This window comes from Schistocerca americana, chromosome 1 (assembly GCF_021461395.2).
Source record: "Schistocerca americana isolate TAMUIC-IGC-003095 chromosome 1, iqSchAmer2.1, whole genome shotgun sequence".
Lineage (NCBI taxonomy): Eukaryota > Metazoa > Arthropoda > Insecta > Orthoptera > Acrididae > Schistocerca > Schistocerca americana.
The window spans coordinates 793,898,328-793,915,522 of NC_060119.1; the positions used below are offsets into that span (position 1 = coordinate 793,898,328).

Consider the following 17,195-nt stretch of genomic DNA (forward strand, 5'->3'; position numbering starts at 1 on the left):
CGGGAAGCGAACGTGCCCCTGCCTTGGCTTTCGAACTCACAAAGAAAACAATAATCATCAAAAATGATGCACTCTGATTAATGATTCAGGCCCCTCTGATAATGAAAAACTCATCGGTGCACTTGTTTTTATATCAGTTTTATTTTGAGTTCCTTTAATTTTCATTTGGAGTTCAAGACACTTGAAGAGAGTAGAATGTACTGTTCGAATGCTCCGATTCACACCGTACTCTGTGGAATTGTAGGAAGGAAGTCAGAGTGAGATAAACGATCGTGAATTTATTAGGAGAAGTAACGGTGATCATACTACGTACCGGATAACATACAAGCATACAGAGAGCGATGGAAACTCCTTCAGCAGCAGACATAAGTATGACTAGCTCATCAGTTGCTTAAGACACTGAACACACGTCTGTGTGTAATAAAAATTCCGATAGAAAAGCAATTATTATAATTACTGTACGGAGGACCCGAAATCTGGAATTAGATTTCAGTTGCACTCAACTCTCGTCTCCTAAATACCTCGATGTCGCCGAGACGTTTAATCATAATCTTCCTTTCTTGCTTTCTTCTAGTCAGCTTGAGAAAATGGCGGCAGCCATTAAAAACTCTTTAAGTTTTCGTTTCCTTCTTTCACGTGGAGGCATGTGAAGAGAGTGAGGACCGTTTATCCAACATTTGGGACTCAGCCGGAATGAAACGTCAGTCGGCAAAAGATGTGGTCGGTTTCCTGTGTTCTAGCACATAGGCCTTCTCTTCTGCTCCTCCACGTAAGTTGTCAACGGCCCTTTTTTTTTAGGTTGGGAGATCGCTATAGGGTGTTGTGTAGGTTGGTTGGTTAGGTGGTTGGTTGGTTTGTAGGGCAAAGGCACTAGACTGCGTGGTCATCAGTCCCTTGGGGTGTTGGGAAGGTCAGCTTCAACTCGATGCCAACGAACTAGTGCAGCTTTGTTTCCATCGCAGGCACTTTTTCTACAGACGCTTGCAGCCTTGCTTGTGAAAACAGTTTAACTTGCACAGAACCCTGCAATGTCATTTTGGTACATGCGCTGCTTCGATAGCACAGCGAATGTGACTATCTCGGGCTACAGCCACAGACAGATGGCGCCAGCCATGCCATAAGATTTCACCGTGGTCTTCTCTTTGCATTTGAGTCAGTATATCATTGTAGAGTACTCTCTCTCTCTCTGGATTAAGCGAATTCTCTCCAACATCCTCCAGCTAACACAGCACCGCCCTTTGTTTAGCTAAAGTAAAACTGCGTCAAGTTTTGTAGTATTGGAGAACTTCACCTTAGTTTTCTGTTTACGTACACTTCTTTAACATTGCCTAACGATAGTAAAGGCTGCTGTCGGCTCAGTATTGTGAACGTGTAATCGCTGAACACATTCATTTAATTCTATTAAACCTGCATTTTTTTTTTTTGGTTGTGATCTCTCTCTGCAATCTACCTCAGTGTCCATAATATTCAATGACTCCCTGCTAGTAGGAACATTTACGACGCCTTACATGTTCAGGGGCTGAACAGATAATTATTGTTAGTATCCCGGCGATCTACTGATCTGTACTGCTTCCTTCTTCAAAATGGGTCAAGTTGCTTTAAAATTGGCCTCCTGGGGTTGAAGCGCTGTTAACAGCCAACGAGTGGAACGAGCATGATCTTCGTGTCGTTCTGCACGGTTTCTATTTCCTAGAGATTAGTTCTCGGAGGAGCTATCGAAGTTCAAACTGTGTCAAGGAAAACCGTGTCTTGATTGTCGGCTTTAACAGTTGTTGCGTTTACATGCTTCAAACTCTAAGTATCGTTCCAAATTTTGCTTTGCGGGATGTCCTTGTTAAGGAAGGAACTGAGTTTATTCCAGTAGTCCCTCTTCTTCCCTTTGAGCACTCTACTTGTTTCTTAATACAACCTTCTTAAAGAAGACGGAATTTTGATTTGTAGCTCTGTGTTCATGTATCGTTGTGCATCTTTACGTCACCCTACAGCTTCTGAATATTCGTCGTCCCATTGCTTTGACGACGTGACTGACAGGAAGATTTAAGTTGGGTGCAGTATCTTCTTCAGCCTCATTTGTACAGTTGCCACAAATCTTCAGTGTCGCCCGACGTCTGTAGCTCGTCCAGCTTCTTTGTAACATCCAGTTCTAATGTCTGCCAGACCGCCTCCCGCGTATTCCGTCTTCGCGTTGGAATTATCGTGTCTCCGGGAAAGTGACTGTAGGGTAATTAACATAGTGTCTAAGCAGCTAGTGGGCAAGTCATACTTATGTCTGCTAGTGAAGATGTTTCAATCGCTCTCATTATGCTTGTAGGTGAACCATTACGTAATATGGTCACCGTTACTTCTTCTAATAACTTTATGATGATTTTCCTCTGTCCGTGTCTGTCTTCCCTCCTACAGTTCTACAGAGTATGGTGCGCATTGGACCTGCTAACAGTAAATTCCGCTCTCTCCCCTTGTTTTTCCAAGTTCTGTACATTTCGACTTGTCCTACTACACTGCATCCAGTTCCCCTCTGTCGCTTCCGATTGCTTCGGACACCGGATAAGTGGAAAGCGTCTGTAGGATACAGCCACAAATGTTCAAATGTGTGTGCATTCCTAAGGGATCAAACTGCTGAGGTCATCGGTCCCTAGACTTACACACTACTTAAACTAACCTATGCTAAGAGCAACACACACACCCATGCCCGAGGGAGGACCCGAACCTCCGGCGGGAGGAGCCGCGCAATCCATAACGTGACGCCCTAGACCAAGCGGGCACTCCGCGCGGCGATTCAGCCACATTTCCAACACTGAGCACATCGAAACATGTTTCAAAGGGGTAAGTTGTCCTAAGCTGTCCTTCCTGGATTTTTACGGGTCTTGCTTTAACCTGTAAAATGTTGCTAAACAGAGTCGGTAATCAAAATAATGTTATAAATGATTTCAACAGTTGTTGATTGACGCTTTGGGCCTGTGTCGTTGATAAGTCATACATCGGTTTACACAGATGCTGGCGACATCGGCTTCTGGAATCTGCGTGTAGTGCTTTCGAAAACGATCTACGTTTGTGATTATCTGACCGTCACTCTCTGTGTAACAAATACTATCGGCAACAAACTGTCATCTCCACCTGAGCTACGGACCATAAACATTCATATTTTAATATTTTAGTCTGCGGGGTGGTTATACTTAAACTTTCGGTACTTGAGTCTGTTTAGACGGAAAAATATTACCATGTGGGTGCCGATCTTCCTAGGAATGATGTTCAGACTGTGCGCTGCAGGATTTGCGTTGTTAATAGTAATAGTGTTATGGCTTGTTGCTAGGCGCCGAAACTGATACGGTGACGTAGGGTTGAAACACAAGCATCAGTGTGCACTACAGCTGCGTACACTCGACACTGGACTGGACAAGGTGAGCAGGACTGTACCCGTAAAGCCGTTTTATCACAACAACAGCAGTATACTGGTGCTCTTCGCGAGTATGAACGCATTAAAGGAATACTAAGAGGTTCTCATTACGCGCCAGCGTTGAGGAACAGCACTGGGAGGTTCGAATTAACCGGCGATTTGAGAGTTGTTCCTAGGTGAGGCCGACGGCCGGCTGAGCCACAAATTGTTGAAGGAGTTGCTGTTGCCATGGTTGAGAATGCTGGGAGCAGTGTGCGATCTGTAGGCAATTCACGAGCTGTCACGACAGCTCTCCATGATCCACTGTTCGAAAAGCGCTGCGAACAATCGTGAAATGATATCTTTAGTGTGGTTCGAGGCCGTCTTGGATACAAATGGTCGTCACACTGAGCAACGTTTATAACCTGCAATGTACGCACACGGCACCTACATTAAATTAAAATGTGTTTCTTTCAGTTGTTTACTCGTTATTTGTGTTTCACATGTCCTTACAAATGTTTCCTCGATGTTTCGTTATCTTATGATCACTCGTTTTTTAATGGGGGCCCTCTCAAGCAGCGAAAGTTCATTTATAACCACCCTGTATACCTGTATTTACGTTAATTATATTTCAGTACCTTCCTACCCAAATGCCTTTCCTTATTTCTTTCACTTGGATATGAAGTTGGTGGGAATCGCGACAAGCCAATATCGTTTTTTTCACTTGACACATCTCTGCTGGATGGGCCATCGCGATGACCAAAGACCGCGAGAAGACTGTAGCTGGATTGTCAAAACATTCTTTGCGGTTCCCTGAGAATAAACAGAAAATTAAACAATAAATATCATTATACTCAAACCCTGCAAAGTGATATATATAAAGAGTTGATGTTTGTTTGTTTGTTGAAAGAAACAGTTGATGGTTTATCGGAAGGATGCGAACTCGTGAAGATATCAGTCATCTGTAACAGCCGGCCGCGGTGGTCTCGCGGTTCTAGGCGCGCAGTCCGGAACCGTGCAACTGCTACGGTCGCAGGTTCGAATCCTGCCTCGGGCATGGATGTGTGTGATGTCCTTAGGTTAGTTAGGTTTAAGTAGTTCTAAGTTCTAGGGGACTGATGACCACAGCAGTTGAGTCCCATAGTGCTCAGAGCCATTTGAACCATTTGAACCATCTGTAACAAGATAATGAATAAACCGTACTTCAGAAGAAACATCCAAAAGAAATTCTACATCTTCATCTACATACATATTCGGAAAGTCATCGTAGGGTGCGTGGTGGAGCGTACCCTATGCGTTTACTAATTATACCTTTCTTGTTCCATTCGTAAATATAGCGAACGAAAATCGACTATATTGTCAGGAGTTGGTGCCCCATAGCTCTTACATATTTGAAAATGTCATGTTATCTCCTTGAGCTGTTTGCAAAATACTTTGTTTATACAACCTTTTTCAGTCGTCTGACCATCATCAGGTTCCCAGTTTCCAAATAAAATAATACATAAGTAACATTACAGGCTTAAACTGTCATGAATCTGTTAACTGACGTAAATGTTAACAAAACACACTTAATGGAATATCACATACATAAAAGTATTTATAGCATCATGTTAGGCGAACTAAAACTAAACTTCGCCCGAACAGGCCATGAAGGCTCAACGGTACCGACCCGCTGCCGTGTCATCCTCAGCCCACAGTCGTGACTGGATACTGATATGGAGGGGCATGTGGTCAACTCACCGCTCTCCCGGCCGTATCTCAGTTTACGAGACCGGAGCCGCTACTTCTCAATCAAGTAGCTCCTCAGTTTGCCTCACAAGGGCTGAGTGCACGCCAGTTGCCAACAGCTCTCAGCAGACCGGATGGTCACCATCTAAGTGCTAGCCCAGCCAGACAGTGCTTAACTTCGTTGACCTGACGGGAACTGGTGTTACCACTGCGGCAGGGCCTTTGGCGATGTTAGGCGAAATATGAAATCACTTTCGTCAGGTGATAAAACCATGAATAATACACTGAAAATAAAAGTATATCGTAACACAGTGATGTGATTCACTACGAAAACCATATACCATGAAGACGTAGGTGGTTCACATTTGCACGGAGTTACCTGTTATCATATTGTAATATAAACTGCGTCGTCAGTCAATAAAAACTGCGCTAGGAAGAGTACACATTCATGTCAAAACTATAATCGGCGTCAACTCTGTGAACAGAGCCGTAATACCACGCAGATGCGTCTGAACAGCTGATCATTTTCTACTGGTGGATCCAGAGATGGTCATAAAGTTATACAGGGTGAGTCACCTAACGTTAACGCTGGATATATTTCGTAAACCACATCAAATACTGACGAACCGATTCCACAGACCGAACGTGAGGAGAGGGGCTAGTGTAACCGTTCAATGCAAACCATAAAAAAATGCACGGAAGTATGTTTTCTAACACAAACCTACGTTTTTTTAAATCGAACCCCGTTAGTTTTGTTAGTACATCTGAACATATAAACAAATACGTAATCAGTGCCGTTTGTTGCATTGTAAAATGTTAGTTACATCCGGAGATATTGTAACCTAAAGTTGACACTTGAGTACCACTCCTCCGCTGTTTGACCGTATGTGTCGGAGAGCACCGAATTACGTAGGGATCCAAAGGGAACGGTTATGGACCTTAGGTACAGAAGAGACTGGAACGGCACATTACGTCCACATGCTAACACCTTTTTATTGGTCTTTTTCACTGACGTACGTGTACATTACCATGAGGGGTGAGATACACGTACACTCGTGGTTTTCGTTTTCAATTACGGAGTGGAATAGAGTGTGTCCCGACATGTCAGGCCAATAGATGTTCAATGTGGTGGCCATCATTTGCTGCACACAATTGCAATCTCTGGCGTAATGATCAGGAGAACGGGCTGGCCAATTTATGCGTCCTCCACGTCCTATGAAACGCCCGTCGAACATCCTGTCAAGGGTCAGCCTAGTGTTAATTGTGGAATGTGCAGGTGCACCATCATGCTGATACCACATACGTCGACGCGTTTCCAGTGGGACATTTTCGAGCAACGTTGGCAGATCATTCTGTAGAATCGCGATGTATCTTGCAGTGCTCTCCGATACACACGATCGAACAGCGGAGGAGTGGTACTCAAGCGTCAACTTTAGGTTATAATATCTCCGGATGTAATTAACATTTTACAATGCAACAAACGGCACTGATTACGTATTTGTTTATATGTTCAGATGTGCTAACAAAACTAACGGGGTTCGATTTTAAAAAACGTAGGTTTGTGTTAGAAAACATACTTCCGTGCATTTTTTTATGGTTTGCATTAAACGGTTACACTAGCCCCTCTCCTCACGTTCGGTCTGTGGAATCGGTTCGTCAGTATTTGATGTGGTTTACGAAATATATCCAGCGGTAACGTTAGGTGACTCACCCTTTATATACATCGACAGTGACTAGAATCTTACGGTTACTAAACTATGTGTCGCCTGCTACGATAAGTACATGTGACAATCATAACAGGTGTTTATGTGTTGCATCTACTAGCAATTTGCACGTGTTAGAATCACAGTTGCGGTGACAGAAAACAAAAAGGGGGGGGGGGGGGGGGGTACCAATGGTCCACATGTACTCATAAGCACTAGTGTGAAACTAGTTGTAGTCACGTTCAGATATATACTGCTTACGTACAGTAACGTTTATGGTACAAACCGTACGGACACATACAATGTACGCCTATCTAAATTGGCTAATATAGGTAACGTAAGTAACACGCCAAGTTTCATGGACAAATGATTATATCAAGATCTCACGTAACACGCTAAAGCGCGTGTAATGTATGACCAGTTGAGGATTTTTACAGACACAGAGACGTGTTGTATGAAGAGTTAAGCTAATATACGTTCACTAATTGTTCGTATTACGTCTTTACGGTATATGGTTTCTGTAATGACTCACATCTCTGCGTTATGGTTCAAAAATGCTTCAAATGTCTCTAAAGCATTATGGGACTTAACATCTGAGGTCTACTTAAAACTAGCTAACGTAAGGACATCACACACATCCATGCCCGAGGCAGGATCCGAACCCACGATCGCAGCAGCCGCGTGGTTCCGGACTGAAGCGCCTAGAACCGCTCGACCACAGCGGCCGGCTCTGTGTTGTGGTATACTTTTATTTCCAGTTTGTTATTCATGGTTTTATCACCTGATGGAAACGATTTTGTATTTCACCTAATATGTTACTGCAAATACTTTCATGTGAGTATGTGACATTCCATTAAATGTGAATTGTTAACATTTTAAACAATGGAAACACCCGGTAGGAGTATTAACAATTCACTCTAGATGTGTTACTTCTCTTCCAATGTTGTCTGCTAACATTTAACTTCTTTGGTGATAATACTCAGTAAATGCCTGAAGATGGCCTTGTAAGCCGAAAACCGGTTAGCAATAAAAATAATATTGTAGAACAAAAGCAAACTGGTGCTTTTCATTTATTATTAGTAAAAGACAGTTTGCTACTTATCGTAAAGAAGGCACGTCACGTTGCAGGTAGGCAAAGTTAAAAGACATTCCGGCGCGAGAAGCTGTAGTTGGCGGTCATGTGTGCGTGAGGTGTGCTTGGGTGCGTGCGTGTGTGTGTGTGTGTGTGTGTGTGTGTCTCATTCATTGATGAAGGCTGTGGCCGAAGGCTTTATATAAGTGTATTTTAATTGTACCTGTCTGCAACTTGACGCCTCATCTTTATGGTAAGTAGTGATGTCTTTTCCTCCATTGTTGCTAACACTTTAATCAGTTAAAAGATTCGTGATAGCTTAATCCCGTAATATAACTTAATGTATTATTTTATTTGGTACATAGGAACCTGGTGATGGTCAGCCGACTGAAGTTGGCTGTATAAATAAAGTATTGTACTACCACCTCACTGTGTTCGTATGATCTTTTCGGAAAAAATAGCTGTCTACTCGTACATGCCTCCGTACAAACGCTAATTTCTCATTTCTTATCTTCGTGGTCCATTTGTGGGTGTATAATCGTACTGCAGTCAGCTTCAAATGCCGGTTCTCTCAATTTTCTCAATAGTGTTCCTCGAAAAGAACGTCAGCTCTCTTTCAGGGATTTCCATTTGAGTCCACGGGGCACCTCCTTAATACGTGCGCGATGTTCGAATATCTGACCTGACGGGGATCCCAAATACTCGAGTTCCAATAGTGTCCCATATGCGGCCTGCTTTACAAATGAACCGCACTTTCGTAAAATTCTACCAATAAACCGTAGTCAACAATTCGCTTTCCCTGCTGCTACAGTCCTTAAATGTCCGTTCCCTTTCATATCACTTAACAGATTTACACCTAGATATTTAATGAACGTGGCTATGTCAAGCAACGCACTACTAATGTCGTATTCTAACATTACGGATTTGCTTTTCCTACACATCTGCATTGGGCAACGGCCTTGCCGCAGTGGCTACACCGGGTCCCGTGAGATCACCGAAGTTAAGCGCTGTCGGGCGTGGTCGGCACTTGGATGGGTGACCATCCGGGCCGCCATGCGCTGTTGCCATATTTCGGGGTGCACTCAGCCTCGTGATGCCAATTGAGGAGCTACTCGACCGAATAGTAGCGGCTTCGGTCAAGAATACCATCATAACAACCGGGGGAGCGGTGTGCTGACCCCACGCCGCTCCTATCCGCATCCTCCACTGAGGATGACAAGGCGGTCGGATGGTCCCGGTAGGCCACTCGTGGCCTGAAGACGGAGTGGTACACATCTGCATTGAGTTATGTTTTTCTACATTTACACCTAGATACCATTCATGACACCAGTCAGAAATTTTATTTAAGTCCTCTTGTATCCTCCTACGGTCAATCAACGACGATACCTTCCCGTACTCTACAACATCATCAGGTAACAGCCGAGATTGTTGCTCATTGGAGGAGATTAGTGTTTAACGTCCCGTCGACAACGAGGTCATTAGAGACGGAGCGCAAGCTCGGGTGAGCGAAGGATGGGGAAGGAAATCGGCCGTGCCCTGTCAAAGGAACCATCCCGGCATTTGCCTGAGGCGATTTAGGGAAATCACGGAAAACCTAAATCAGGATGGCCGGAGACGGGATTGAACCGTCGTCCTCCCGAATGCTTGTTGCTCATCCTGTGCGCCAAATCATTTGTGTATATAGAGACAGCGGGCCTATCAGTCTGCACTGGAGCACTCCTGAAACTTATTATTATTGTTTATAATCGTATTGACCAACTAGGATCACGTTAACAACTTCAGTTCCTCTTCTTCCTTCGTTGTTGTTTCCTATTTTTCCAGTATTCCCTCATTTTCTCCCCATGAAGTCTCTTCCTTTCTTCTGTCCATGTTGTTCTCGATATTTTATTTCTTCTGCTTTGAAAGCCTTTCAAATTTAGTATTTTGTTTTTAAAACGGTTTCTTTCCGCTATTTCTGATTCTTTGATGTTGTTTCTTTCAAGATCTTTTTTTTTCTGAAATTCCTGCTATTGTCGACTTCCTCTTCCAGAAATATAGGAGTATTTGTTTTGTTAGTCTATTTCCATCCATTCGGTAGAGATGTCCAAAAAAGGTTAATCTTCGTTTGGCCGTTACTTCAGATATTTTCTCTATATTTTTGTAGATCTCCTCATTACTTCTTATTTTCCAACCATCTGCAGTTTTCATTGCACCCATTATTTTTCTAATAATCCTTCTTTCCAGTACCTCTAGTTTGTCTATCTTATAGTTCATCGTTTGGCATTCAGATCCATATAAACATTCTGGTCGTACCACTGTGGTGTAGTGTTTTAGTTTTGTTTTTCTAGATATACATTTCTTGTTGTAAATATTTTTGGTCAAACCATATGCGCTTTCCATTTTGTTAATTCTTACATCTATTGCAGATTTTTCTAGTCCATTCTGTTGTATAGTTTCTCCAAGATATTTAAATTTATTTACTCGCTCTATTTTACCTATTTGTAAGATTTTGAGACCAGTACTGTTTGCTAATTTTTCCAGAATGTTTATTTGAGTAACTGCTTCTGTCAGGTTTTCTGAAAGTATTGCGAAATCATCCTCAAAAGCCAAGCAGTTTACCTTAATTCCATTTGTTTTCCTTCCCAGAGTTATTGGTTCAATTTTGTGATTTTTTAGCTCCGAGTTCCAGATCATTACAATTTTTTTTTAGAAAACAGTTAAACAGTAAAGGTTTACCTTGTCTAACACCAGTTTTTATTTCAAAAGGCTGAGATACTCCTCCCATAAATTTGACTTTAGATACTGTACCTGTTAGTGTTTCACGAATTATGTTTGCTACTTTTGATTTAACACCAAATTCTCTAATGACCTTATCTATCGTTTCTCTGTCTACACAATCAAATGCTTTCTTGAAATCTATAAATGACACTAGTATTGGTTTGCTGGTTAACATTCTATGGCGAATTTGTTCTGCACAGGATCTTCCCTTTCGAAAACCACCCTGATATTCTCCTAGTTGTTTGTCTAAAGTATCTACCACTCTGCTGAGGAGAATTTTGATAACATTTTATATGCCACTAGCAGAAGCGACACTCCTCTGTAATTACTGACATTTTGTTTGTCTCCCTTTTCATGTATCGGGTGGATTAATGCTGTTTTCCATTCAACTGGAATCTTTTCAGTTTTCCAAATGTTCTCAAAAAGCAGCTGTAGATCCTTTATGATTTTTGGTTCTGACCACTTCAATAATTTTGCTGTAATGGAGTCTTCACCATTTGCTTTATTGTTTTTGAGTGTTTTGATGGCTTCATGAATTTCTAGCTCTGTTGGCGGGAAATCTTCCTCTAGATTTTGAGGTGTCACTGGAAATTCTAATTTAACTGTTGGATCTGGACAGTTTAACAACTTTTCAAAAAAAATTGCTAAAATTTCACAATTTTCTTTATTATTTAATCCTATTTTGCCATTTTCATCTTCGAAACAAATACTTGGTGCCTGATATCCTTTAAGTATGTGTTTAAAAGTTTGGTAAAAATTTCTAGAATTATTTTTGGTGAAATTTTCTTCTATTTCAATAAGCTGACAATTTTCAAAGTTCCTTTTGATTTTCCGGATTATTTTTTATGTTTCTTTTCTTTGTTGTCTGAATTGTTCAAGGTCTTCCTCTTTTTTCGAACATCTCCATTTTCTCCATTTTGACCTCTTTGTATTATTATTATTTTTATTTTGAAACTGACTGTCCTTATTTTCTGAAACATATTTGTTTATCTGATATTTGAAGTCGTAACATCCACGTCGAACAGGAAACTAAACCACACGAAAATTGCATAATGAGATGGTTCAAATGGCTCTGAGCACTATGGGACTTAACATCTAAGGTCATCAGTCCCCTAGACTTAGAACTACTTAAACCTAACTAACCTAAAGACAACATACACATCCATGCCCAAGGCAGGATTCGAACCTGCGACCGTAGTGGTCGCGCGGTTCCAGACAGTAGCGCCTAGAGCCGCTCGGCCATCCTGGCCGGCATAATGGGATGATTTGAACTAAAAAACCCGACGGGAACATATTCGTAGTCTTGCATAAAAACAAGAAGCTGTTATCTGACCGAAACAGCTGATGACTACATTGAAAGTATAATTTTTGAAAAGTCTTCTAGCCACTATACAAAACGAACGATCTTGCTACCAAGAAACATAAAGAAAGAAATACAGAATACTATAGCGGATAGTGCCAGAGAAGGGACATTTTATGTTATCTTGTTTTCTTTAATTTATAGCAACGAACTCCAACATAGTCACTGTCAGTTAATCTTATGAATTTGGTTTATACATATTTATATGGAGGCATTACAAGAGAAAGAATGCGGCGACAGCGAAGGGAGCACGATAGACTGTGCAGCCTAGGCGGAGTTTGTTCTCTGCGGAGTTGTTATGTTTCTTCTCTGACGTATGGCCAGTGGAATGAAAATTTGTGGGCGAGGTTGTTGTGTTCCCAGTATCCGGCCTGTGTGGGTTCACTGCCGCTGTTACTGGCGGAAACTCTTCGTCTGTCCGTGAATATTGTGACTGGGTTACGGCCATGATAATAAATGTCTTGTTCTTAATTGCAGTTATTGGCCTCCTGAAATTTCACTTTGAAGTAAAAATACTTACTGTTCGTTCCTAATGCTTTAAGAAAGAGAGGTCAATTTTGTCTGTGACCGTATGTGGTACGGGCATCCTGGTGTGGTTTGTTTCACGCAAGCGTTGCTACTGTGAGTATCTACACAGCATTGTAGCACTGTTTGCTTGGATGACTTCTGCATCGTTTACTAGGATGTCAGTGTCGTGAGAGCAGCGTATGGTTCTGTAAAACATTTTACTTCATGAGTGACCATCCAGTCTGCTCGTTTGTACCTTAAAGGAAGTGAGGCAAAGTGCAAAGGGTCTTTTATGGCGGTAGTGTTTTTGTAGTCATCTTTATTCTGAAGACTGGTTCGGCACTGGTCTATCCTCGCAAGCCTCTTCATCTCTGCAAAACTGCACCGACCTACGTCTACTTGCAGCTGCTTACTGTCGTCAAGCGTTTGACCACCTCTACAATTTTTATTCCTCACTAAGCCCTCCATTACCAAATTGACTGTTCATTGATGGTTAACGATGTGTCCTTTCATTCGGTCCCTCCTTTTAGTCAAGTTGTGCAGTACATTTAATTTCTTCCCATCTAGACACGTTTGCCCTCATCAGTCATCCAATATAACCAGGTAATGTCTAACATTCTTCTGTAACACCACACTTAAAAACATTCTGTTCTCCTCTTCTCTGCACTGTTTAACATCAACGTTTCATTTTTACGTATCGTTGCACTCAAGATAAATTGTTCCGGTAAAGTCATACTAACGCTTAAATTCATGTATATGATACTAAATTTGGCAATTTTAGAATAGCTTTCGGTCCTTTTTATTTTATCTCTGACAAATTCGGAATTTCGTAGATTATATTACAGTCAATATTATTAGAAGCCTTTTCTAAATATAGAAATGCTATAAATGTAGGTTTCACTCATTTCAGCTACCTTCTAACGTAAGTTGTAGGGTTACTAATGTCTCACGTATTCCTAAACTTTTCCAAAACTCGGGCACTCCCGCCCGCGCTCGGCTTCCAGCAGCCCATCCACTTTTCTGTGCATAATTTGTGTTATTATTTTGTAACCGTGACATATTAAATTAATTGTTTGGTGAAAGTAACACCTTTCTGCACCTTCCTACTTTGACTTTCAGATCACTACATTCTCCTTAAAGTCTGAGGGAGGCTTTTCGCTTGTCTCATATACTACTCATACACCCCTCACAGCAACTGGAACAACAGTTTTGTCATCAGTGGTTCTCGCAAGAATCTCAACAGTTAGGAGGGAAGGTTGTCTGCTTCACATACTTCGTTTCAACGTTTCAGCTTAGATCTTTCAATATTCTGTGAAGTTCTTGTAGCAGTATTGCATCCGCCATCTCATGTTCGTTCACGTCCTTGAATATTCCTGTGCTTACTTCACAATTCTGTCTCTCAAAGCAAACTATTAATCTTTTGCAGTACATTTCTATCTATATTTACTGTTTTATCCACCCTCAGCAAATGTAGTCGTGTATAACGAAATAATAAGCAACCAATTGCGTAAAAGAAATTTAATTTCTTTGCCGGTTTCGGGCACTTAGTGACCTTCTTCAAAATGGCAGCTCCTATTCTGGCATGATGTCTGCACTTGTTGTTTCGCATCTTTATAATGATTTTGTACAGGCACTATGAACCACATGACCATGATATTGATGATGCTCGCAAATAATGCGACAGGTGTAATCTCTTGAAGAAGAGTTCTAAGAGCCCAAAACCGGCATAGAAATGACAAGGGTTGCCCAGAAAGTAATGCACTGCATTCTTTTTTCTCAGCCGAAAACAAAGCTACGAATGCTAAACGTTACGTATTTATTATTTGAAGTCTCCTGAATGAGCGCGCGAAGTTTCCGTCAGTTCCGACAGACAGCATAGCTGCAGGACATTCCAAAATGGCGTCTGTAGTTGATGTACGTTACAAGCAATGTGTCGTCATTGAACTTCTCACTGCAGAGAAAGAAACTGAAGGGAGTATTCACAAACGCTTGTGCACAGTCAATGGAGCACCTGCTGTCGATGGAAGTACAGTTAGTCAATGGGCACGGAGGGTGAGGTCACCAGAAGGCGGTTCGACGGAGCTCCACGATTTGCAGCGGTCGGGGAGACTATCATCGGCTGTCACACCTTACACGTTGCAGCTAGCTGATGTTGTCATTCATTAAAGGATTCGATTCGTGGAAGACATTCTGAGGATGATGAGGAGGTGATTCACACAGTGAAGCACTGGCTCCACCACCAGGACAAGGATTGGTACCGACAGGGCATACACGCCCTTGTTTTGCGCCGGAGAAAATCCATAGAATGGGATGGAGAGCACGTGGAGAAATAGGGTATGTAGATAAAACACCATTCTTTAGTGTGTGTAATTCTCATTATGTTCAATAAAGATTGTTGAGGAAAAATATGTGGTGAATTACTTTCTGGGCAACTCTCGTAAATTTCTTGTGTGCAACTGGTGGCTTATTATTTCTTTATATTTCTATCTATTTTTATTTTGAATCGTCGAATTTCTTGTCAGACACATTTTTTAGACGTCTATGCTCCACTTCACCTTCTTCATTTGCTTAACTTTTGCGCTATCTCCTTGTACCACTTAAATTTAATATTTCGTGTATTATCCGACGATTCCTAATGGTACTTTCCTTTACGTCTAATTTTTCCTCTGCTGACTTCACAATTTTGTCTCTCAAAGCAAAACGTTAGTCTCATACCGCATATTTCCATCCATTTCAGTCGGCATTCTTTTCTCTATTTCCATTATAAAATCTGACTGAAACGTTCTGGTGTCTCTTGGTCGTTTCCACGTGTAAAATATTCTTTGATGATCCTTCAACCAAGTGTTACGATTAAATTATACCCAAAGCAAAATTCCAGAAAGCGTAGTTGCGTTTCATTCCTTAGCCCCAGTCTGTATTAATCCACTATTATTCCAGCTCTTCCTTTTCCTACTACTGAATTCCAGTCCCTTATAAAATTTCCAGTGTCCTATTAGAATAAAATTTTTACCTTCATCATACATGCTTTTCCAATCTCTTCATCTACGTAGCTAGTAGATATATATACCTGTACTACCGTAGCAAATCATGGCTGTGTATCTGTCTTGCCTATGATAATGCGTCTACTATGTTGTTCACATTAATTTATGCATATTCATCATTATTTACACGCTTTCCTAACTATTTTTTTATTTTATGTTAATAAACCTACATTCACCATACCCTGAATCCTGTTCTCTTATCACACTTCATTAATTCACACTATATCCAACTTCAACCTATCCGATTCGGTTTTGAAGATCTATAGCCTACCTACCTGTTTTGCAGATCTAACACTCCACAGGTCAACCAGCGCCACACCATATTTGTTTTTCTCTATGACAACAATATCCTCAGTTGTACCTGCCAAGAGATGCGAATGGGGGGCTAATTTAGCTCCAGATATTTTATCCAGGAGTAAACCTTTTTTATTAAACCCTACAGTACAACTGCATGTTCTCGGACAAAGATAACGGGTGTGGTTTATCATTGTTTGCAGCCATTCGTAGTACCAACATTGTAAGGTCAATTTCGCTAATGTTGCAATACAAGGTCATTCAGTCATCCAGACTATTGTCTCTGTTACTACCTAAAAGGTTACTGCCCCTCTTAATCTATTGCTATAGTATACCCATGATTTTTAGTCTTGTTAGTAGATCATCTTACTTTCACTACTTAAACTGGAAACTCGATTATAGCTATCTCCCAATAGAGCAAGATCTACATTGTGTGTTAACCCTTGCCTTGCGATGAATAGTCTAGTGATACAAACTTCTAGGATCTCCTTCGCAAATTTGACGTTCATACTAGCGCAATGGCGTTGGGACCAGACTTTAAGTTGGCGCAGTGACTGGCAGTTGACCGTGATCTTCAGTGAAACGTATTGCACATAAACATGAGAAGAAATCCACTACTGTAAGACTACCCAGGGGCAACAAATCAATGGAAGCAGTCCAGGATGAAGTTTTCACTCTGCAGCAGAGTGTGCATTCATATGAAACTTCCTGGCAGATTGAAACTGTGAGCTAGGCCGAGGCTCGAACTCGGGACCTTTGCCTTTCGTTGGCAAGTGCTCGACCGACTGAGTTACCCAAGCACGACTCATGACCCGTCCTCACAGCTTTACTTTCACTTCTCCTAACAATGGAAACAGTAACTACCGTAAAATAGCTCAGATCAACCATCCAGAGCGACCTAAAATGGAATAACAACATGCAAAATTACTAAAAAGAGTTGACAGGCTAGAATTCATCGAAACAATGTTTTTTTTTTTTTTTTTTTTTTTTTTTTTTTTTTTTTTTTTTTTTTTTTTTTGCATACGAAATGAAATGATCGTATGGCATTCTTGGCCGGGATGTCCCATTCGGGATAGGCCGCCAAGCGAAAGTCTTACTTCAGTCGGCGACATTGGGCGACTTGCAGCCGACGATGAGGATGAAATGATGATGAGGACAACACAACACCCAGTCCACGAGCAGAGAAAATCTCCAACCCGGCCGCTAATCGAACCCGGGCCCAGTGCATGGGAGGTAAGCATGTTACCACCCAGCCAAGCAGGCGGACTTTAACAACGTATAGACTGAACAGTAAAGGCGAAAGACTACGTGCCTGGCTTACACCCTTTTTAATTCGTGCACTTCTTTCTTGGTCTTCCAC

The 17,195-nt window shown here is 41.6% G+C and overlaps 1 pseudogene; it reads left to right on the forward strand.

Moving 5' to 3' along the window:
- Positions 1–8,825: 8,825 nt before the first annotated feature.
- Positions 8,826–8,943, forward strand: LOC124561568 (annotated as a pseudogene).
- Positions 8,944–17,195: the final 8,252 nt, after the last annotated feature.